Genomic DNA, 21,996 nt, shown 5'->3' with positions numbered 1-21,996 from the left:
TATATCAAACTTAGCACTAACAGAGGCAATAGCACAGTTAGCCAAAGGGAAATCCCCTGGACCCAACAGATTGCCTCTGGAAGTATATATTAAATATGCTGAGCATATAAACCCATTATTACTCCATATGTATGAAGATGCTTTTAATAAGGGGTCCTTGCATTTATCCCTGTACGATGCCACAATTGTAGTACTGCTTAAGCCGGGGAAGGATCCAGCTGACTGTGGATCGTATAGGCCAATATCCTTGTTAAATATTGACTATATGATTCTAGCAAAAATTCTGGCAGTAAGATTAGGAAGAGTTGTCAGTATGTTGATCCACCCCGATCAGTCTGGATTCTTGCCTGGCAGATCCACCACGAAAAACATCAGGAGGGTACAGGTGGTGACTCAGATAGGGATTAGGAGGGAGGAAAGATGGGCATTGGCATCCCTCGATACCGCAAAAGCGTTTGATTCTGTAGAGTGGCCGTACCTATTGATGACACTCCAACATTTTGGATTTGGTCCCAAATTTATTAAATGGATTTCCATATTGTACAAGCAACCTAGGGCTAATATACTGGTGAACGGGCTGGTGTCTGAAAGTTTTGACTTAGGAAGAGGAACTCTTCAGGGATGTCCACTGTCCCCATTGCTCTTTGCACTTGCCATAGAGTCCTTAGCTATACGCATTAGGATAGATGAGCAGTTTAAGGGTATAAACATAGGAGAACTAGAAGATAGAATTGGCTTATATGCTGATGACATGGTGTTATTTATGTCTAAAGTAGAGACCACACTTCCCAGAGCCATATCTTTGATTGAGACATTTGGACACTATTCTGGCCTTCGGATCAATTGGTCCAAATCAACACTTTGCCCCCTGTATTCACCAGATGTAGGATTCCCTCATGGAGAATTACCTATTGTCTCTAGTTATAAGTACTTGGGTATATATATTACCAAAGATGCTGAATCTTTCTAAGCACTAAATACCCAACCCTTACTAGAATACTGCAAGGATAAATATAAAGCATGGAGTGGGTTACCACTCTCGGTATCAGGACGAATCAATTTGATAAAACTGATTGTTTTGCCCAAGTGCTTATATGTATTACAACATGCACCCTATGTGGTACCTAAGAATTTTTTTCAGAAACTTACTTCCTTAATGTCACCATTTATATGGGGTACTAACAGACCGAAATTATCTGTCACTACCTTAAATCGGCCTAGAAATGCAGGGGGGGGGGGGGGGGGGGTCTTTACCGGATGTGTATTTATATTACCTGGCAGGACAATTGAGGAACATACACTCATAGATCTCGTCTGACAATCATCTAATCAGACAAGAGAGACATCTTGCTTCATACCTAAACCTTAGCACCTTATGGCCGGTCCTGGAACAACCGAAATTATTCCCCTGGAAATTACTACCTATCCAAAGAGTAGCTATACAGATCTGGTCAGCATGTAAGCATATGCATGAGGTGCAAAATAATATTGTAGAGACCCCCTTGTGGGATAACCCTATGTTTCCCTCCCTACTGTCTTTGCCAGATAGTGTATTTTGGAAGAATCATGGGGTCATCAACTTAGGGGATCTATATAGTAATAGCATTTTAAATGATTTTGATTCTATGAACCGCAGACATGATTTGCCTAGAACGGCGTTTTATAAATTCCTACAACTCCTCCATGCTATACAAACCCACTTTCGCAATACCCCGGTTCTTATTTCAAATTTTCCTATGATAGGAGTTATTCGCTCACAGGGCCCAAGAGGTTTTATTTCCTCACTTTATACTAATCTTTTGAGTACCAGGTTGAAAGGAACCCCGATCTTAGCAATAACCAGATGGCAGACTCTGATCCAGGATATGTCAGAAGATGACATTGAAGATATCTTAGAATCTCCAACACTAGTATCCCCTGCTATAAACAACAAATTTTTACAATTATGCATGATACATCAGAGCTATCTATCTCCAGCCAGATTATATAAGATGGGCAGGCTGACTCATTCTAGATGCCATAGATGTGCGATGGACAACGCTGATTTCTGGCATCTCATTTGGGCATGCTCCTATATACAGAAATTCTGGAAAGATATGATAGCCTTGCTTCAAGCTCATTAAACTGTACGCTCCCACTTCACCAGAAAGTATGCCTTTTTAGTATTGTTGATGAGGAACTATTCTCTTATCATACTGGAGTATTCTTAAGAGAAGCATTATTTTTAGCACAAAAAGCAATAGCCATCAGATGGATGGGAGATAGACCACCCTCTTTATCACAATGGAGATTATTAGTAAATACTATTATACCATATGAGAACATAGTATATAAAAACAGAAAATGTGCACCTAAGTTCCAAAAAGTGTGGGGTATATGGTGCTCTTCTATCATATCATATTCTGTTCAGCGGTTAATGGATGCTCTACACACAGAGCTTGCTAGGAATAAGTAATGTACTGAGTAAAACGACAAGCAAGAATTCATTATGACATGTTTGTAACAACTTTATGGTCATCGATATAATGCATTGAAACAGTGCTGTAACTTTTTATAGTTTTTTTGTTATGTATTACAATATTACATACGGATACAATGCAATGTACCCGATCTCAATGATTCAATAAAACGAATAAAAAATAAAATAAATGATATGAATTTCAAAAATAAGTGGCAGATGAGGTTTAACACTGACAAATGTAAGGTTATGTACATGGGAAGGAATAATGCAAGTCACCAGTACATACTAAATGGTAAAAAACTGGGTAACACTGACATGGAAAAGGACCTAGGAATTTTAGTGAACAGCAAGCTAAGCTGTAGAAACCAGTATCAAGCAGCTGCTGCCAGGGGCAATTAGATAATGTATTGCATCAAAAGGGGCATAGATGCCCATGATAAGAGCATAGTCCTGCCACTTTACAAGTCACTAGTCAGACCACTCATGGAGTACTGTGTACAGTTCTGGGCTCCTGTCAACAAGGCAGCCATAGCAGAGCTGGAGAGGGTTCAGAGGAGGATAAGTAATAACTGGAATGGGGAAACTACAGGACCCTGAAAGATTATCAAAATTAGGGTTATTCACTTTAGAAAAAAAGGCTACTCAGGGGAGATCTAATTACTATGTAAAAATATGTCAGGGGTCAGTACAGAGATCTCTCTCATCATCTATTTATTCCCAGGAATGTGACTGTGACGAGGGGACATCCTCTGCGTCTGGAGGAAAGAAGGTTTGTACACAAACATAGAAGAGGTAAGAGCAGTGAGACTATGGAACTCTCTGCCTGAAGAGGTGGTGATGGAGAGTTCATATTTCTGGAGTGTAATAATATTACAGGCTATAGTTACTAGAGATGGGTCGTTGATCCAGGGAGTTATTCTGATTGCCTGATTGGAGTCGGGAACAATTTTTCCTCACTAAAGTGGGGAAAATTGGCTTCTACCTCACAGGGTTTTTTGCTTTCCTCTGGATCAACTTGCAGGATAACAGGCTGAACAGGATGGACAGATGTCTTTTTTCAGCCTTGTAAACTATGTTACTATGTTACATCCTATCTGTCATTCCACTTGACTGCAAATAACTGGCCATTTACAAGTGTGAATGAAGCATCTTTTTCCACATGTCTGGACACCAGCTCTCGTGGGAATCCAGCTCTATTTTTTGGACTTTCACATATAGGCCCCTGTATTTGCAGTTTTACAGGAATGGAGGATCCCCATAACGATCACAGGCAGGGTGGAATACAGCTCCCCCCCCCCCCCCCCTCACCAAACATTTGTGTTTAGAGGGGAGATTATATTTATATATATATATATATATATATATATATATATATATATATAAAAAAACTTAGTTTCACTTTTAACTGGATCTGTCCTTTGATTACGAATATTCAATCAATACAAGAGACCATATTTGTTTGGGGAGCTTTCACAGCGGTCCCAATCATCGTTCCAAGCCCTCAGCTTCCTCTGGTAACTGAAAGCAAGGTGCTGTTTTATCTCCCTGTAAAAAGGAGTATCTGAAGGAATGAAGCCAGTTAGTGACCACCATAAAAACACATAAGGGATGTCACTAACGGGCTAACCATGAAGATGACTTCTTTTATATGTGGGTTTTTTGATGTTTAACAAAAGCTGAATTATGGTTAAAACATTTCCCACATTCTGAACATGAAAATGGTTTCTCTCCTGTGTGAATTCTCTGATGTATAACAAGCTGTGATTTACGGTTAAAACATTTCCCACATTCTAAACATAAAAATGGCTTTTCTCCTGTGTGAATTCTCTGATGTATAACAAGATATGATTTATGTTTAAAACATTTTCCACATTCTGAACATGAAAATGGCTTCTCCCCTGTGTGAATTCTCTGATGTATAACAAGATCTGATTTCTGGTTAAAACATTTTCCACATTCTGAACATGAAAATGGCGTCTCTCCTGTGTGAATTCTCTGATGCCTAACAAGCTGTGATTTACGGTTAAAACATTTCCCACATTCTAAACATGAAAATGGCGTCTCTCCTGTGTGAATTCTCTGATGCCTAACAAGCTGTGATTTACGGTTAAAACATTTCCCACATTCTAAACATGAAAAAGGCGTCTCTCCTGTGTGAATTCTCTGATGCCTAACAAGCTGTGATTTACAGTTAAAACATTTCCCACATTCTAAACATGAAAATGGCTTCTCTCCTGTGTGAATTCTCTGATGTATAACAACCTGTGATTTACGGTTAAAACATTTCCCACATTCTAAACATGAAAATGGCTTTTCTCCTGTGTGAATTCTCTGATGTATACCAAGATATGATTTTAGGTTAAAACATTTTCCACATTCTGAACATGAAAATGGCTTCTCCCCTGTGTGAATTCTCTGATGTATAACAAGATCTGATTTCTGGTTAAAACATTTTCCACATTCTGAGCATGAAAATGGCTTCTCTCCTGTGTGAATTCTCTGATGTATAACAAGAGCTGATATATGGTTAAAACATTTTCCACATTCTGAACATGAAAATGGTTCCTCTTTTACGTGAGCTGTTTTATGTTTAGCACCTCCTCTGTGACTTTTATTCTGTGTTACAGTCTGTGATGAATAAGAAGATCGGACCTGTTTAAAAGAATCAAATGCGTTGTTGCTGTGATTGGATGACGGTGGATTTTGCATATTGGCATGCTCTTCAAATGTATCTCGTGTGATACCATAATCATCTACTTCAAAATCTGAAGATACCAGATGTTTCTCTAAATTCCTGGTACAGTCATCTGCCAAGAATAAAACACATTTTTTTATTGATGAATAATATTAAAATTGTATAGAAGTTTTACAACTTTTCCATATAAAAAATCCACAGAAAGTATAAGACACAGACCACAATCTAATAGTAGACTGAGGGGCATAACTAGAAAACGCTGGCTCCCACCTTGAGCAACTTCCCTGCAACCCCCACCCAAGCAAAAGGGACCAGGTAGCAGGTATATTAGACGCTGTTATCAAAACAGCGTCTAATATACCTGTTAGGGGTTAAAAAAAATCGCATCTCCAGCCTGCCAGCGAACGATCGTGTGCGCGCGTTCACAGGAAATCTCGCGTCTCTCGAGATGACGCATATATGCGTGACTGTGCGCAGGGCTGCCGCCTCCGGAACGCGATCCTGCGTTAGGCGGTCCGGAGGCGGTTAAACAGCCTGGATCAGCACTCTTGCCACTCCGGGGTGTTAGAACAGGGCCACGGCTCTCATCCGTGCAGCGCTTAGACTGGGGCGCCGTAAAAAAGACCTCTTAGTGACCGCCATAAAAAGGCATATGGGTGGTCACTAAGGGGTTAATAACCCCATTGATAGCATGTCAAGGCGTGTAGGTGAATTTATTTATGCACGTGTAAGAAATACAGATTTAGGCCTCATGCACACGACCGTATTTTGTTTCCGTGTCCGTTCTGCAAAAAACGCGGACAGCACACCGTGTGCTGTCCGCATTAGTATGTCTGTTCCGTTGCTCCGCAAAAAAAATTGTGCATGTCCTATTTTTTTTCCTAGTTTGCGGACAAGGATAGGCATTATTACAATGGATCCGCAAAAAAAACGGATCCGCAAAAAAAAAACGGATGCCATACGTAACGTCATTCGTTTTTTTTGCGGACCGCAAAACACATACGGTCGTGTGCATGTAGCCTAATACTGATTTTTAGGAAAATAATGTAAGCCATGTATTGTATTGGTATCCTGTTCTCAGCAACTTCCTGGTAATTAGAGCCTATATTTGTCCTCTCAAAGCCAGTGTGTCTGGACAACGGACCAGTAGCATACCAAAGCTACTGTAGTTGTCAATTATCTAAAGAATGGCTGACAATTGTCCAGTAGGTGGTACATGGCTAGTGGGGCAGGAAAATGCTGGAAAATCCCAACATTCCAGCTGCTTCTATCAGTCTTCAAGAGTTACCTGAAAATTGCTAGAAAACCATAAGTAACAACCAAAAGGATGTGTCCAAGCCATATTTTAGACAATGCTAGGACTGGCTGTTAAGCAAGCAAGGAAGGAAGGAAGGAAGGAAGGAAGGAAGAAGCGAAAAAGCAGAAGAGAGAAGAAGAAAAGAAAAGTGCTACAGAAGAGGAAACCTGGAGGGGCCAGAGCAAAGACCGGGACTGGAGAGACATGAGAAGACCTCTGTATAGTAACTAGACTGTACTGTAGAGGGATAGGAATTTGTGGTTTAGTAACCAAATGGTCTTGGGAGTAACTTTATTATTATTAGTAATTATTAGTAATTGTTATTGTGTACAAGTCTCTCCGTATGTGATATTTATTTTTGTTCCTTTATACTTTCATATATACTCATCAATAATAATAATAATTGTAATATCATTATTAGTGTTGATCGAGCACCCGAGTATAATTGAAGTCAATGGGAGAACCCGAGCATTAAACCAGGCACCCCTGCTCTGAAGAGGGGAGGGTGCCTGGTTCATAGGAAAAGGTCAGAAATAGATGGAAACCCCACTAAAATGGTTCGGGAACAGCATTGGGAGGATGTCTGGGAACGATGGTCGCTGCTGGGAACGATGTTGTCTGATTAGTACGCCACTTTTACAGACTGACAATAATAACAAAACCGAAGATAAAATCGATTTTAGAGGAAAAATTGTTAGGAAACATTCTTTCCTGTATATTTACTTGTATATAAAGTGCAAGTGCTGCCAAAAATTACAAGCAAGAGGCACTCCGATACAACCTGTATATCACATAAAGGAGGGCCTCATTCACATTGTGGTACAATTGTTCATGTAGTGGGACTCCTACACTCATAAAGCCTATCCACTAAGTGAAAGGGCTGCCAAAAATTACAAGGAACCGGCACTCCAATACACCCTTTGTTACACATAAAGGAGGGCATCACACACACCCTTGAAAAATTATGATTGATGGCCTGCTGGCGACCCTCAAAAACATTTGGAGCAAGGGCCTGCTGATCTGACCATCTAAAACATTATGGGCGAGGGCCTGCTGCCGCTTTGGTGACTCTAGATAACCTGGGGCTGATCGCACGTCCCCGTGACGCCGACGATCCAGTCGGATGTCTGCCCTATCAACTTTCAATGTTATTTTCTGTGCCTACCATGGTGACCATGGGTAACGAGGAATCAGGGTTCGATTCCGGAGAGGGAGCCTGAGAAACGGCTATGGCTACCACTTCCAAGCAAGGCAGCATGAGCGCAAATTACCTATTAGGTATAATTGGGTGAGGGCCTGCAGGTGAGCTGACCCTCTAAAAGATTGTAGGTAAGGGCCTGCTGGTGAGCTGACCCTCTAAAACATATATTTGGGTTCCGGGGGGAGTATGGTTGCAAAGCTGAAACTTAAATTAATTTATGGAAGGGCACCACCAGGAGTGGAGCCTGTGGCTTAATTTGACTCAACACGAGAAACCTCACCCGGCCCGGACACGGAAAGGATTGACAGATCAATAGCTCTTTCTTGATTCTGTGGGTAGTGGTTCATGGCCGTTCTGAGTTGGTGGAGAGATTTGTCTGGTTAATTCCAATAACGAGCGAGACTCCTTCGTGCTAACTAGTTACGTGACCCCCGGCGGTGAGGATTGTGTTGACCAGACTCTTGGATATTGAGACTGGACTTGTAGGTGAGGGCCTGCTGGTGAGCTGACCCTGTAAAAGATTGTGGGCAAGTGTCTGCTGCCGTTTTGTTGACTCTAGATAACTTCTGGCTGATCGCACGTCCCCAAGACGTCGACAATCCATTTGGATGTCTGCCCTATTAACTTTCGATGTAATTTTGTGCGCCTACCGTGGTGACCACGGGTAACGGGGAATCAGGGTTTGTTTCCGGAGAGGGAGCCTGAGAAACGGCTACGGCTACCACATCCAAGCAAGGCAGCCGGGGGCGCGCCAATTACCCACACCCGACTCTTGGAAGTAGCGACAAAAAAAACCCAATTCAAGACTCTTTCTAGGCCTTGTCATTGGAATGAGTAATAAAAAATTACAGGGAATGTCACAGGTAAGGATGAGGAAACGTTATACAGGAGAGTTAGCACAGGTAAAGTCACTGTTCGCAGTGTCTACGCAAAAAGTACACTGTATGTCACAGATATGCGAGGGCCTGCAGGTGAGCTGACGATTGAAAACATTATGGATAAGGGCCTGCTGCCGCTTTGTTGACTCTAGATAACTTCTGGCTGATCGCACATCCCCGTGACGTCGACAATCCATTTGGATGTCTGCCCTATCAACTTTGGAGCAATTTTTCCACCAGGACCTTCTAGTATTGCACCGTTTTGCTTGTCCTCTCCACCAGACGAATTGGAGATGAGAAGTTCTCTTTGTAGTGGGGGTCGAGAAGGGTGAACAACCAGTAATCCGTGTTGTTTAAAATGCGTATAATGCGCGGGTCGCAGGAAAGGTAGCCTAATATGAAGTCAGCCATGTGTGCCAGAATACCAACAGGCAAGACTTTGCTGTCGTCATCAGGAGGTGAGCTGACCCTGTAAAAGATTGTAGGTGAGGGCCTCAGAACAGCAATACAGATGACTGTGTTGTGGCGGGGCAGAGGAGGGAGAGGCGTCTTCTTTCCCTGTTCCTCTGATAGGCTGCTGGCACAAGGCCTGCAGCCTATCAGAGGCCAGTTCAGGCAGCGCGATGACGTCATCGCGCTGCCTGAGCCTTACAGTGTGGGACACATGTCGGAAGAGGCCTGCATCGCATCACTGCCATAAGGAGGTAAGTATAGAGAGGTGGGGGAGAGGCACTTGTTACTGGCACATGATTTGGGGGAGGGGGGGGGGGGGGAGAGGCACTTGTTACTAGCGCAAGATTTGGAAGGGGGAGAGGCACTTGTTACTGGCACATGATTGGGGGGGGGGAGAGGCACTTGTTACTGGCACATGATTTTGGAAGGGGGAGAGGCACTTGTTACTGGCACATGATTGGGGGGGAGAGGCACTTGTTACTGGCACATGATTGGGGGGGGAGGCACCCATTTTGGTGACACTATGGGGAAGGGGGGAGAAAAGCATTATGGGGGCATCTCTGTGGGGCAGTCTATAGGGGCATTTTATACTGGCACATTATGAAGGGCACTATGGGGACGAGGGAGGAGTACTTGGGGGGCATTTTCTGGGAGCACAATATAGGACGCGGAGGAGCACTATGGGGGCATCTTCTGAGGGCACTATATAGGAGAATTTTATGCTGGCACAAATTATAGGGGCACTATGGGCACCTTAGCTCAACTGCATTATTACTTCTGAGACACAATTACTGTTGGGGGCACTGTAGGAGCACTATTAGTACTAAGTGCACTCTGGCACAGAATTATTACTATTGCTGGGATTTTGGGGAGCACTATTACTGTGGGGCACCCTGGCACAGTATCAGCTTAGCACAGTTATTTTTGGGGGACATAATGGTTACACTATTAGTGTCAGGGGCGCTATTTGCTGGGTGCCGTTAATTTTTTGAGAATTGTGTTCCAATAATTATTGAAGGGGGCGCTATCTGTGTGTAACTAGTATTTTCAGGGGGTTTATCTGTTTCTACAGTATAGTTTTGGGGGGAACAGCGTCTCAGTATTGGGGGTGCATGTTGGGATGTTGAGAAGGTGGGAGGAAAAGTAGGAAATTAAGATGTCTGTCTGTCAAACTCTGCAGAGATGAGAGATGGCTGAAAGAAATCATCATGGCGGTCTGGTCTGAATGGAGAAGATGAAGAAAGAGAACATCTATATCAAAGGAGACGTCACTGGATGTAAGAGGCATGTGGCGCTGTATTAGGCTGCCTTCACATATGCGTTAGTGATTCTGGCAGGCTGTTCCAGTTGAGAACAGCCTGCCGGAATTTACTGCATCCGGCACTGCTTTAACTTTGATTTCTTTCAACATATTTTTTGTTATATGGCTAAAAAATTATTGCTTCAGGGGGAGGCTTGGAAGGGAAGGGGGGGGGGGGGTGACACAATTTTCTACCTCACCGGGTGACACCAGCCCTAGGAACACCACTGGGCCTCGCTCTGGCTCCCACCCGACACCGCCGTAAGTACAATTATTGGCTTCCACGGCCGGGGGTGGCCTAAACGGACTAATGGAAGAGCCGCAGCGGGACCCGCGGCTGCTCTGAGCCCCTCTCTGCCTCTTTAAGAGAGCAGTGGCTGCTGGGGCTCGGAGCGCACAGGCAAGTCTTCTGAACATTTCCAGCTCCGCCCCAGAGCGCTGTGCAGCCACGCAGGGGAGAAGAAGAAGCAGCCAGGGCCCTCACCTCAGTCCGTGTCTGGCTGCCGCCCACAGACAGACAGTGGTGCCCAACCAGTGAATATAAGCCCAAAAGAGTATTTATTTTCCCTTAAAACAATGCTGACAAATGTATTGCACATTTAATAGACAGACTAAGGATACTATACCAAGTGTTTTGTTTGTAGTTGAAATTTATTATCGCTTGCATATCTTGTGTTCATGGGGGCCTCATGTTCAAGTTTCGCCTAAGGCCTCACAAAGTCTAGAGCCGCCTCTGAATGTAGCGTCCCTGACCGAATGCACTTGTCCACATGTCCGTGGTTAAGTGGTCCTTCCCAGTAACTGCGTTGGTCAGGGCACGTGTGATGTTACGGGACACATGTTGGTGTAAGGCGGGCATGGCACACCTTGAAAAATAGTGGCGGCTGGGGACTGCGTAACGCGGGACGGCCGCCGATACCAGGCTGCGGAAGGCCTCAGTGTCCACAAGCCTAAATGGCATTTCCAGGGCCAGTAATTTGGAAAGCTGCGCATTTAGTGCTATGGCCTATAGGTGGGTGACTGGGTATTTGCGCATGCGTTTAAAGTCCTGGGGTAAGGACATTTGGACACTGCGCTGGGACACGGAAGTCGCTGACTCGAGCACATACGGTACTTGGCTGAGTACCGCCATGTGCCGAGCATCGAGATGCTCGAGCCGAAAAGGTGTTCGGCCGAGCATGCTCGATCAACACTAATCATTTTTCCCATATTGCACAATAAATAAAAAAAAAATTTTAATCAGCAGAATCTTAGAGACCTCTCTGCTTTACTTAGTGGTCACTACTCACCTGGGCGGTTATCTGTAGGAATGTCCTCTGTACTCTGCTCATCGCCCCTCACATATGTCTCTGTAGGATTAATATTGTTCAGATCTTCACCCGGATTCACAAGCTGTGAAATAAATATTGTAGAAGTCATCAGACGGTTGGAGAAGTCGTGTGGAAGGTTTTATATGACCTAAAAAGATGACCAAAAATGACCGGACAGCAGGAGTTATCTGACCCAAATATCTGCAGGTCTCCTGTATAAATCCAATCTGATTGCTTCATTATTCCAACCAGTTTGCAATGCAGGGAGAGTAGCCCTTATATTCCATCCCTAACATTACATTGTGAGTATATAACATTACATTGTGTGTATATAACATTACATTGTTTGTGCACGTGTTGCCCTTGCTGGACGCCCCAGGGCTGTGAAGCCAGTAAGCCAAAGTTCTTTCGGTCCATGGCTTGTTTACCTCCTCGGAATGGACATAATCATCTGCTCTGCTGCAGCCAATGACTGGATTCAGGGGTAACATGTCCACAAGATACACATCACCACTGAAGCCAGTTATTGGCTGCAGTAAAGCAGATGTCCATGCCTGTGCCAGCGAGGGAGCAAACAACATTTACTGGAAGATGGAAACACAGAAGCTGGCACACATAACCAGAGCTAAGGGTAGCAGGTACGTATGACTCTTTCGATAGTAGAGGCTGCGGACACATGTAAAAAGTTACTTATTCCTGAACAAACCCTTTAATGCTGTCTTCCTGTTCTGTCTACCAGTTTTGGGATGACTGCAGGCATGAAGATACTGTACCTAGTATAAGGGACAGCGGAGAACACAGGGGAGGTGAGAACTGATTATCTATCACCACTAGAACACCCTGCTATCACTGTTTATAGTATAAGGACAGAAGAGGAGAGAACTGATTACGATTATATTATATGATTATTATTACTATTATTAGTACCTTAAAAAAAACAACTGTACTTTTTTTTAACAAACGCTGCACGACTAGACTTATCGCATGCATCATTCAGGGAGCATGTGTTACATCTCCCAAACACAAAGCAGCCACAATGTTCCTGCAATTGTCTCTGACCACCTTGCCCAGTTGGAGTTAGGTGAGGAGACAGCCAGCGCGGTTGTTTGCTGCTTGATGCACTTTAGAAAGTATTTGGCTATGTGGCTACTATCACCCAGGGAGATCAGCTCTAAAACGGCATGGCACCGCTTCACATGATAGGAAGAAGGGGGAGAGGGAGTGATGTTCTGCCCTGCTTCTGTTTGAGACAGGAGGATATCCATGGAGGAGGCCGATAAGTGCCTGGTGTCGGAACAAACATGGAGGTGTCAATAGGACCTGGCCTTCTTTCTACAGTGCTGCCTCGCTGCAAAAAACATTGATCTAATGGGCTGTGAAAGGCATGAACTGTTCCAGTCTGTAACCGTTGCTCCAAGTGTCCATTGTGTGCACCTTGCTGCACAGCTAGAATTGCAAGGAGTGGCCTACATTCACCGCCACTTGAGAGTACAAAGCAGGGATGTTTTTTTTTGAAAAAAATGGCAGCTAGATAAATTCTAGTGAGGCTGAGCACATGCCATTAGCCCCCTAAAGGCAACATAATCCACAAAGTGGTACCACAGAGACTGCACTACCAGCAACTTGTGCAAGCAGGGTTGTTTCTTGGCCACACATTCCATTATTGATGGCTGATGGTGGGACAGAATAGGAGGAGGCATAGTCTGAGCAGGAGGAGCAGTAACTGATGATGACTTGGACACAGTACTACACGTGGATGCCGCCTGGCTGCCACAAAGGAGACCGGGAGCAGGAGGAATCTCTTGTTGTGGTAGCTGGCAGACACCTCTGTCACTCCCATGTCTTATTGTAATCTGGCAGATCTTGCACAGGGCATTGCTTTTGTTTTCCAGCACCGTGGAGAAGAACTGCCAGACATGAGATACTTGCACACTCCACACAGAGCTAGCTGCAGCTAAGCTTGTTTTAGGTCTGGCACGTTTTCAGCCTGCGACCACAGTATCATCAGCATCACCAGTTCCCAAACTGACAATACTAGAAGCAGATCTGGCCCTGGCAGGTTTTGTGTATGTTGCCTTCACTCTGTATTGCTGCCACTGCCACCATCATCTTCCTCTGATGTTACCTTATTCTCAGCTCCCTGATCTAGCTCCCAGATCCTGTCCAACACACAATCATTGTAATAGTCCTCAACCTCCCCACCATGAAAACTGTGATATGTCATCATGGGCTTCCTAGCCCCCTCCAGATTACCTGCTTTATACTTGCCTTGAGTTCCACTGCTGCTACCGCTGCCCATACCACCACCAGTGCAGCTACAGGTACCACTACTCCTACCACCACAAACACAGCTATGCATGGGGTGCCCCTCCTCCCCTGAATCTCCTCCTCCTCCTAAACGCTGAGCCACCCAGTCCACAATTCCATCCGCCGTGCAACACCATGCGATCAAAAAGGCGTATGTCCCACAAAATGGTATCAATAAAACAGTCACCTCATCCCGCAAAAAATTAGCCCTCTACATAAGAAAATCGCTCAAAAAAAAAAAAAAAAAACTATAGCTGGAGACAGTAAAAGTTTTTTTTGGTTCAAAAATGCTATTATTGTGCTAAAGTTAAATAAAAAATATATACATATTAGGTATCGCCGCGTCCGTAACACCCAGCTCTATATAAATCTCACATAACCTAACTAGTCAGCTGAACACCGTTAAAAAAAAAAAAGTGTAAAAAAAAAAAGGCTTTTTTGTCACCTTACATCACAAAAATGGCAACACTAAGCGATAAAAAAAAGGCGTATGCCCCCCCCCCCAAAATAGTACCATTCAAACAGTCACCTCATCCCGCAAAAAATGAGACCCTACCTAAGGCAATCGCAGTGCTCCAGACAAAAAAAAAATACCTAGTAGCCATTGGCTCCTGTACTGAAAAACTTAGGAGCCAAATTTAATTTTTAGTCGCCAAATCGAATAAAAATTTTGGTATCGTGACAACGCTATGCCGATCAGATCAAGGTGACTAAAAAATGCAAAATGATCACCGCATAGGAGATATTTTTTAATAATTTAATAGTTTGGACTTTTCGGATGCAGCGCTATGTAATTCTGTTTATTTATTTATTGTTTATATATTTTATATGTAAAATTGGGAAAGGGGGGATTTAAACTTAATATATTTAGGGTACTTTCACACTAGCATTTTTCATTTCCGGCATAGAGTTCCGTCACAGGGGCTCTATACCAGAAAAGAACTGATCAGGCATATCCCCATACATTCTGAATAGAGAGTAATCCGTTCAGTTTGCATCAGGATGTCTTCAGTTCAGTCGTTTTGACTGATCAGGCAAAAGATAAAACCGTAGCATGCTACGGTTTTATCTCCGGCAAAAAAAAACAGAAGATTTGCCTGAATGCCGGATCCGGCATTTTTCCCCATAGGAATGTATTTGTGCCAAATCAGGCATTCAGAATACCGGAATGCAGGATCCGTCCTTCCAGTCTGCGCATGCGCAGACCGGTAAAAATGTGTAAAAAGATACAAGACGGATATTTGTTCTTGCAATGCATTTGTGAGATGGATCCGCATCCGGATGCGTCTCACAAATGCTTTCAGTCACATCCAGATCGGCGGATCCGGCAGGCAGTTCCGACTACGGAACTGCTTGCCGGATCACACTGCCGCAGGTGTGAAAGTAGCCTTTTTTTTTTTACTTACTATTAGCCCCCTTAGGGGCTGGAACCCTTGTCCTATTCACCCTTAGGCCCCTTTCACATGGGCGAGATTTCTGCGCGTGTGCAATGCTTGAGGTGAACGCATTGCACCCGGACCCATTCACTTCTATGGGGCTGTGCACATGAGCGGTGATTTTCACGCATCACTTATGCGTTTCGTGAAAATCGCAGCATGCTCTATGTTGTGCGTTTTTTCACGCAACACAGGCCCCATAGAAGTTAATGGGGCTGCGTGAAAATCGCAAGCATCCGCAAGCAAGTGCGGATGCGGTGCGATTTTCACGCATGGTTGCTAGGATGAAAGTCTATTCACTGTATTATTTTCCCTTATAACATGGTTATAAGGGAAAATAATAGCATTCTTTAATACAAAATGCTTAGAAGGTCAATATAATAAACATTAGTGGCGCAGTATGCCCCCCCCCCCTTCCCCCGTATAAAAAACATTGCTGGCGCAGTGGGCAGTGCCAATGAGGGTTGAAAAAATAAAAATTAACTCACCTCCTCCAATTGATCGCGTAGCAGCCGGTCTCCTGTTCTTTCTTCAGGATCTGTCAAAGGACCTGTGGTGACATAACTGTGCTCATTACATGATCCATCACCATGGTAATAGACCATGTGATGAGCTCAGTGACGTCACCACAGGTCCTGAAGAAAGAACAGGAGACCGGCAGCTGCGCGATCAATTGGAGGAGGCGAGTTAATTTCATTTTTATTTTTTAACCCTCATTGGCACTGCGCCACCAATGTCTATTATACTGGGGTGTTGGGGGGGGGGGGGGGGGAGGGCGCACTGTGCCACCAATGTTTATTATACTGGGGTGTTGGGGGGGCGCACTGCGCCACCAATGCTTATTATACTGGGGTGTTGGGGTGGGGCGCACTGCGCCACCAATGTCTATTATACTGGGGGGGCGCACTGTGCCACCAATGTCTATTATACTGGGGAGGGGGGGGGGCGCACTGTGCCACCAATGAAGATAACTGACCTGTTAATACAAATACAGGAGGCGGGTGCAGGAATCAAATAGCGGCACCTGACCTCTATGACAGGGAGCTGCGATCAGCGGCAGTTTACCCCTCAGGTGCTGGCTATTTGATTCCGGCACCCGCCTCCTGTATTTGTATTAACAGGTCAGTTATCTTCATTGGTGGCGCAGTGGCCACAGCCCCTCTCCTCCTCCTCCCGTCTCTCTTCTTATTGGCGGCGGCAGCACAGGGGGAGGGAGAGACTCCTTCTCCACTGCGCTGCTGAGAAGAACATCGGCGGCGGGGCAGAGAACTATCAGCTCCTGTGCCCCGCCACTGTATTCAACTGCAGAGCTGCGGCGCGGGTCTAGTCGCAAATGGTGACAAGACTAAAAAGTCTTGTCGCCATTTGTAAATTCTAAGTCGCATTGGCGACCATTTTGGTCGCCATCTGGAGCCCTGAATCGGTCAAAAAATAAAAAAGCGATGGCTCTCAGACTATGGAGACACTAAAACATCATTATTTTGGTTTAAAAAATGCTATTATTGTGTAAAACTTAAATAAGAAAAAGTAGACATATTGGGTAATGCCACGTCTGTAACGACCTGCTCTATAAAAATGTCACATGACCTAACCCCTCAGATGAACGCTGTAAAAATAAATTAATAAAAACTGCACCAAAACAACAAATTTTTGGGTTACCTTGCCCCATAAAGTATAATAATAAAATGATCAAAAAAATCATATGTACCCAAAAATGGTACCAATAAAAACGTCAACTCTTCCTGATAAAAACGAGCCCCTGCACAAGACGATCGGCAGAAAATTTTAAAAAAAATAGGGCGTTCAGAAAATGGAGACACAAAAACATAATTTCTTTTTTTCAAAAATAATTTATTATGTAAAACTAAAACAAACAGAAAGTAGACATATTTGATATCATTGCATCCGTAAGAACCTGCTCCATAAAAATAGCACATAATCTAACAGATGAATGTTGTAAAAAATAAAAACTGTGCCAAAACATAAATTTTTTGGTTACCTTGCCTCACAAAAAAACTTAATATAGAGCAATCATATGTACCCCAAAATAGTACCAATAAAACTGGCACCTTAACCCCTAGTTTCCAAAATGGGGTCACTTTTTGGGAGTTTCTACCGGCTTTAAATGGGACATGGCATCTAAAAACCAGTTCAGCTAAATCTGCCTTCCAAAAACCATATGGCGTTCCTTTCCTTCTGCACAATGCCGTGTGCCTGTACAGCAGTTTACGACCACATATGGGGTGTTTCTGTAAACCGCAGAGTCAGGGTAATAAATATTGAGTTTTGTTTGGCTGTTAACCCTTGCTTTGTTACTGGAAAAAATTGATTAAAATGTAAAATCTTCCCAAAAAGTAAAATTCTGAAATCTCGTCTACATTTTTCATTAATTCTTGAGGAACACCTAAAGGGTTAACAAAGTTTGTAAAAATCTGTTTTGAATACCTTGAGGGGCTTAGTTTCTAAAATGGGCTAATTTTTGGGTGGTTTCTCTTATGTAAGCCTCACAAAGTGACTTCAGACCTGAACTGGTCCTTAAAAAGTGGGTTTTGGAAATTTTCTGAAAAATTTCAAGATTTGCTTCTAAACTTCTAAGCCTTCTAAAATAAAATGTAATTTTCTAAATGATCCAAACATAAAGTAGACATATGGGAAATGTAAAGTAATAACTATTATATGAGGTATCTCTATCTATTATAAAAAGTAGAGACATTGAAATTTAAAAATTAGCGAATTTTTCAAAATGTTTGGTAAATTTGGGATTTTTTTCACAAATAAAAAGGTAAAATATATTGGACTCAAATTTATGACTATCATGAAGTACAATGTGTCACGAGAAAATCTCAGAATGGCTTGGATTAGTAAAAGTGTTCTAAAGCTATTACCACATAAAGTGACAAATGTCAGATTTGCAAAAAATGGCCTGGGCAGAAGAGCGAAAACTGGCCCGGGGTAGAAGGGGTTAAAGAAAGTGGTACAATTAAATGTCTCTCCACTTCTACAAGGTTTAGACTCTAAACCTTTGCTCTTCGTGTGTAATGGATAATGTAGAGATGATATCTTCAGCAGCATGATATGTTTAGGGACATACAGAAGACAAGAAGGAGTAGCTGGTGGGGAGGGAGCTCTCAAGAGGGATCTGATAAATGATGCTGTAATCTTGTAGTTCACAGGATGTCAGCCACACAGGAGAGAGACTCAGACTGGAGGTCAGACTAGAGATCACATGACCAGGTATCCATAATCAAAGGTTCAAAATATATGGATGCATCTGAGCAGCTCGAAAATTGTTGGCGAGTTAGAATTATATGTGCTGATGAAAATAATCCTATATAGCTTTTCCAGTAATCAACTTCCAATATTATCAGGGGCGTATCTGTAAGGCAGGGGTGGGGAACCTCTGGCCTGCGGGACCATTTCATGTGGCCCCCTACCAGTACATACTGTGAAAATCCTAATGACTACTCCCATTATGGAAGCAGTCATTAGCAGGCGGGAGGCACAAGAAGGCGAGAATAGCGCATTGCTAGCTGTACTCACCTTCCCTGGTCTTCTTCCGGCTCCACGCTGTGCCCTAACACATACATTGTCAGGACATAGAGCACGTAGATGCGCACTATGACCTGACTCTGTGCGCTGTCAGGTCACAGAACATCGTGCCGGGAAGAAGACCGGGAGGGTAAGTGAATCTGCCAAGTGGCAGCGCTGTCCGGAGCTGGAGAGGCAAGTTTATTTTTTTATTTTAAATGTCTGATCTGAGGTCTGATTGGGGTCTGATCTGAGGCTGGGAAGGGATATACAGTCGTGGCCAAAAGTTTTGAAAATTACATAAAAATTGGAAATTGAAAAAGTTGCTGCTTAAGTTTTTATAATAGCAATTTGCATATACTCCAGAATGTTATGAAGAGTGATCAGATGAATTGCATAGTCCTTCTTTGCCATGAAAATTAACTTAATCCCCAAAAAAACTTTCCACTGCATTTCATTGCTGTCATTAAAGGACCTGCTGAGATCATTTCAGTAATCGTCTTGTTAACTCAGGTGAGAATGTTGACGAGCACAAGGCTGGAGATCATTATGTCAGGGTGATTGGGTTAAAATGGCAGGCTTGACATGTTAAAAGGAGGGTGATGCTTGAAATCATTGTTCTTCCATTGTTAACCATGGTGACCTGCAAAGAAAGGCGTGCAGCCATCATTGCATTGCATAAAAATGGCTTCACAGGCAAGGATATTGTGGCTTCTAAGATTGCACCTCAATCAACAATTTATAGGATCATCAAGAACTTCAAGGAAAGAGGTTCAATTCTTGTTAAGAAGGCTTCAGGGCGTCCAAGAAAGTCCAGCAAGCGCCGGGATCATCACCTAAAGAGGATTCAGCTGCGGGATCGGAGTGCCACCAGTGCAAGGCTTGCTCAGGAATGGCAGCAGGCAGGTGTGAGCGCATCTGCACGCACAGTGAGGCGAAGACATTTGGAAGATGGCCTGGTGCAAGAAGGGCAGAAAAGAAGCCACTTCTCTCCAAAAAAAACATCAGGGACAGATTGATCTTCTGCAGAAAGTTTGGTGAATGGACTGCTGAGGACTGGGGCAAAGTCATATTCTCCGATGAAGCCTCTTTCCGATTGTTTGGGGCATCTGGAAAAAGGCTTGTCCGGAGAAGAAAAGGTGAGCGCTACCATCAGTCCTGTGTCATGCCAACAGTAAAGCATCCTGAGACCATTCATGAGTGGGATTGCTTCTCATCCAAGGGAGTGGGCTCACTCACAACTTTGCCCAAAAACACAGCCATGAATAAAGAATGGTACCAAAACACCCTCCAACAGCAACTTCTTCCAACAATCCAACAACTGTTTGGTGACGAACAATGCATTTTCCAGCACGATGGAGCACCGTGCCATAAGGCAAAAGTGATAACTAAGTGGCTCGGGGACCAAAACGTTGACATTTTGGGTCCATGGCCTGGAAACTCCCCAGATCTTAATCCCATTGAGAACTTGTGGTCAATCCTCAAGAGGCGGGTGGACAAACAAAAACCCACTAATTCTGACAAACTCCAAGAAGTGATTATGAAAGAATGGGTTGTTATCAGTCAGGAATTGACCCAGAAGTTGATTGAGAGCATGCCCAGTCGAATTGCAGAGGTCCTGAAAAAGAAGGGCCAACACTGCAAAAACTGACTCTTTGCATAAATGTAATGTAATTGTCGATAAAAGCCTTTGAAACGTATGAAGTGCGTTTAATTATATTTCACTACATCACAGAAACAACTGAAACAAAGATCTAAAATCAGTTTAGCAGCAGACTTTGTGAAAACGAATATTTGTGTCATTCTTAAAACTTTTGGCCACGACTGTAGGTAGGGACATTTGCGAAGAAGATTGCAGGGACAGTGGCAGGGAGAGTGAAAGCTGGGAGAACCCCTCTCTGGACCCCTCTGGGTTAAGCTTGGCTGCCAATAATGCCAAATAACTAAATATATATAACATTCTCAACTTAAAAATTAGACTGCTATATGTGGTCAAAATGGCGCCTGTACTATTTGTAATATATAGCATAGGCACCAATTTGTGCTGCAAATATACAGCGCTCTAGATTTTTTTAATTGAAGCTCAATTTCTGTAACTTACCCTTAAGTGACTTATATCTTTGACCAAATATAGCCGTCAAATTTTTAAGTTAAGAATTTTGTACGGCCCACCAACGATGTTACAAATATCCAAATGGCCCTCGGCAGCAAAAAGGTTCCCCACCTCTGCTGTAAGGGGTGCAGTCGCTACTGGGCCTAGGAGCCTGAGGGGGCCCAAAGACCCTTGTGGCACATAAGAAGACACCCGTACTATACAAAGTTCATGCAAGTCAAGTTACATCTCTGGATGGAGGGGGTAAGGTCAAGAATTTGGCTTGGGGCACGGGATGCAGTTTCAATTTTCGCCTCAGGCAGCACGAAGGCTATGTGCTTCCCTGCCCCTGGCCACAAAGCACTGAGGGAAGGGGGGTCCAAGCTGAACTCTTGCACCAGGGCACATGAGCCTTTAGCTACGCCCCTGAATATAATATTATACTCTATGCAAGTAAGAAGGATGACTTTCATCTACATGTGCTAGAATAGAATCCGTGGTATGATCTTGGTACTGCCATTCTGACAGTAAGGAGACACCAGGAGACTGCACCCTAGACTACAAAACATTTGAAGATAATGATGCATTTATCTCCTGATGTTCATGTTCAAGCTGACAATCCAAACACAACTTTGATTGACCATTTGTAGTATTGCATGGTCCCGGGCCTAAGACCTCTCAGAAAAAACTGTTGTGCCACTCTTGTGCAACCACAAAAGATCTGCAGCAGTTGACAGAGGAGGCCATCTTAAAAGTCTATACAGGCAGAAAATAGTGAGAAGATCCAGACAACATGTAATGTCTATGGTCAGCTGTAATCCTGCCATCTCCATCTTTCTCATTATACAAGGATAAATCATATAATACTGGTGGATAAAACAGGACTGAACACAAGATTTTCACAGCCTTCTACAGATCTTAGGGGACATTTCATGACACTTTATCTCCATCTACCTGATCATCCTGTGGGACATTGTAACATTCTTCTGACCCATCCTGTAGAAGAAGAGGACTGGGACATCTCTCCGGTGTTGTTAT

The 21,996-nt window shown here is 43.5% G+C and overlaps 1 pseudogene; it reads right to left on the bottom strand.

The window, feature by feature from the left end:
* The window catches only part of LOC121005741, a 414,302-nt pseudogene that overhangs the window by 391,788 nt on the left and 518 nt on the right, over positions 1 to 21,996 (bottom strand).

Source organism: Bufo bufo, chromosome 6, assembly GCF_905171765.1.
Source record: "Bufo bufo chromosome 6, aBufBuf1.1, whole genome shotgun sequence".
In the NCBI taxonomy this organism is placed as follows: domain Eukaryota; kingdom Metazoa; phylum Chordata; class Amphibia; order Anura; family Bufonidae; genus Bufo; species Bufo bufo.
This window is presented reverse-complemented; position numbering and strand designations above follow the sequence as displayed.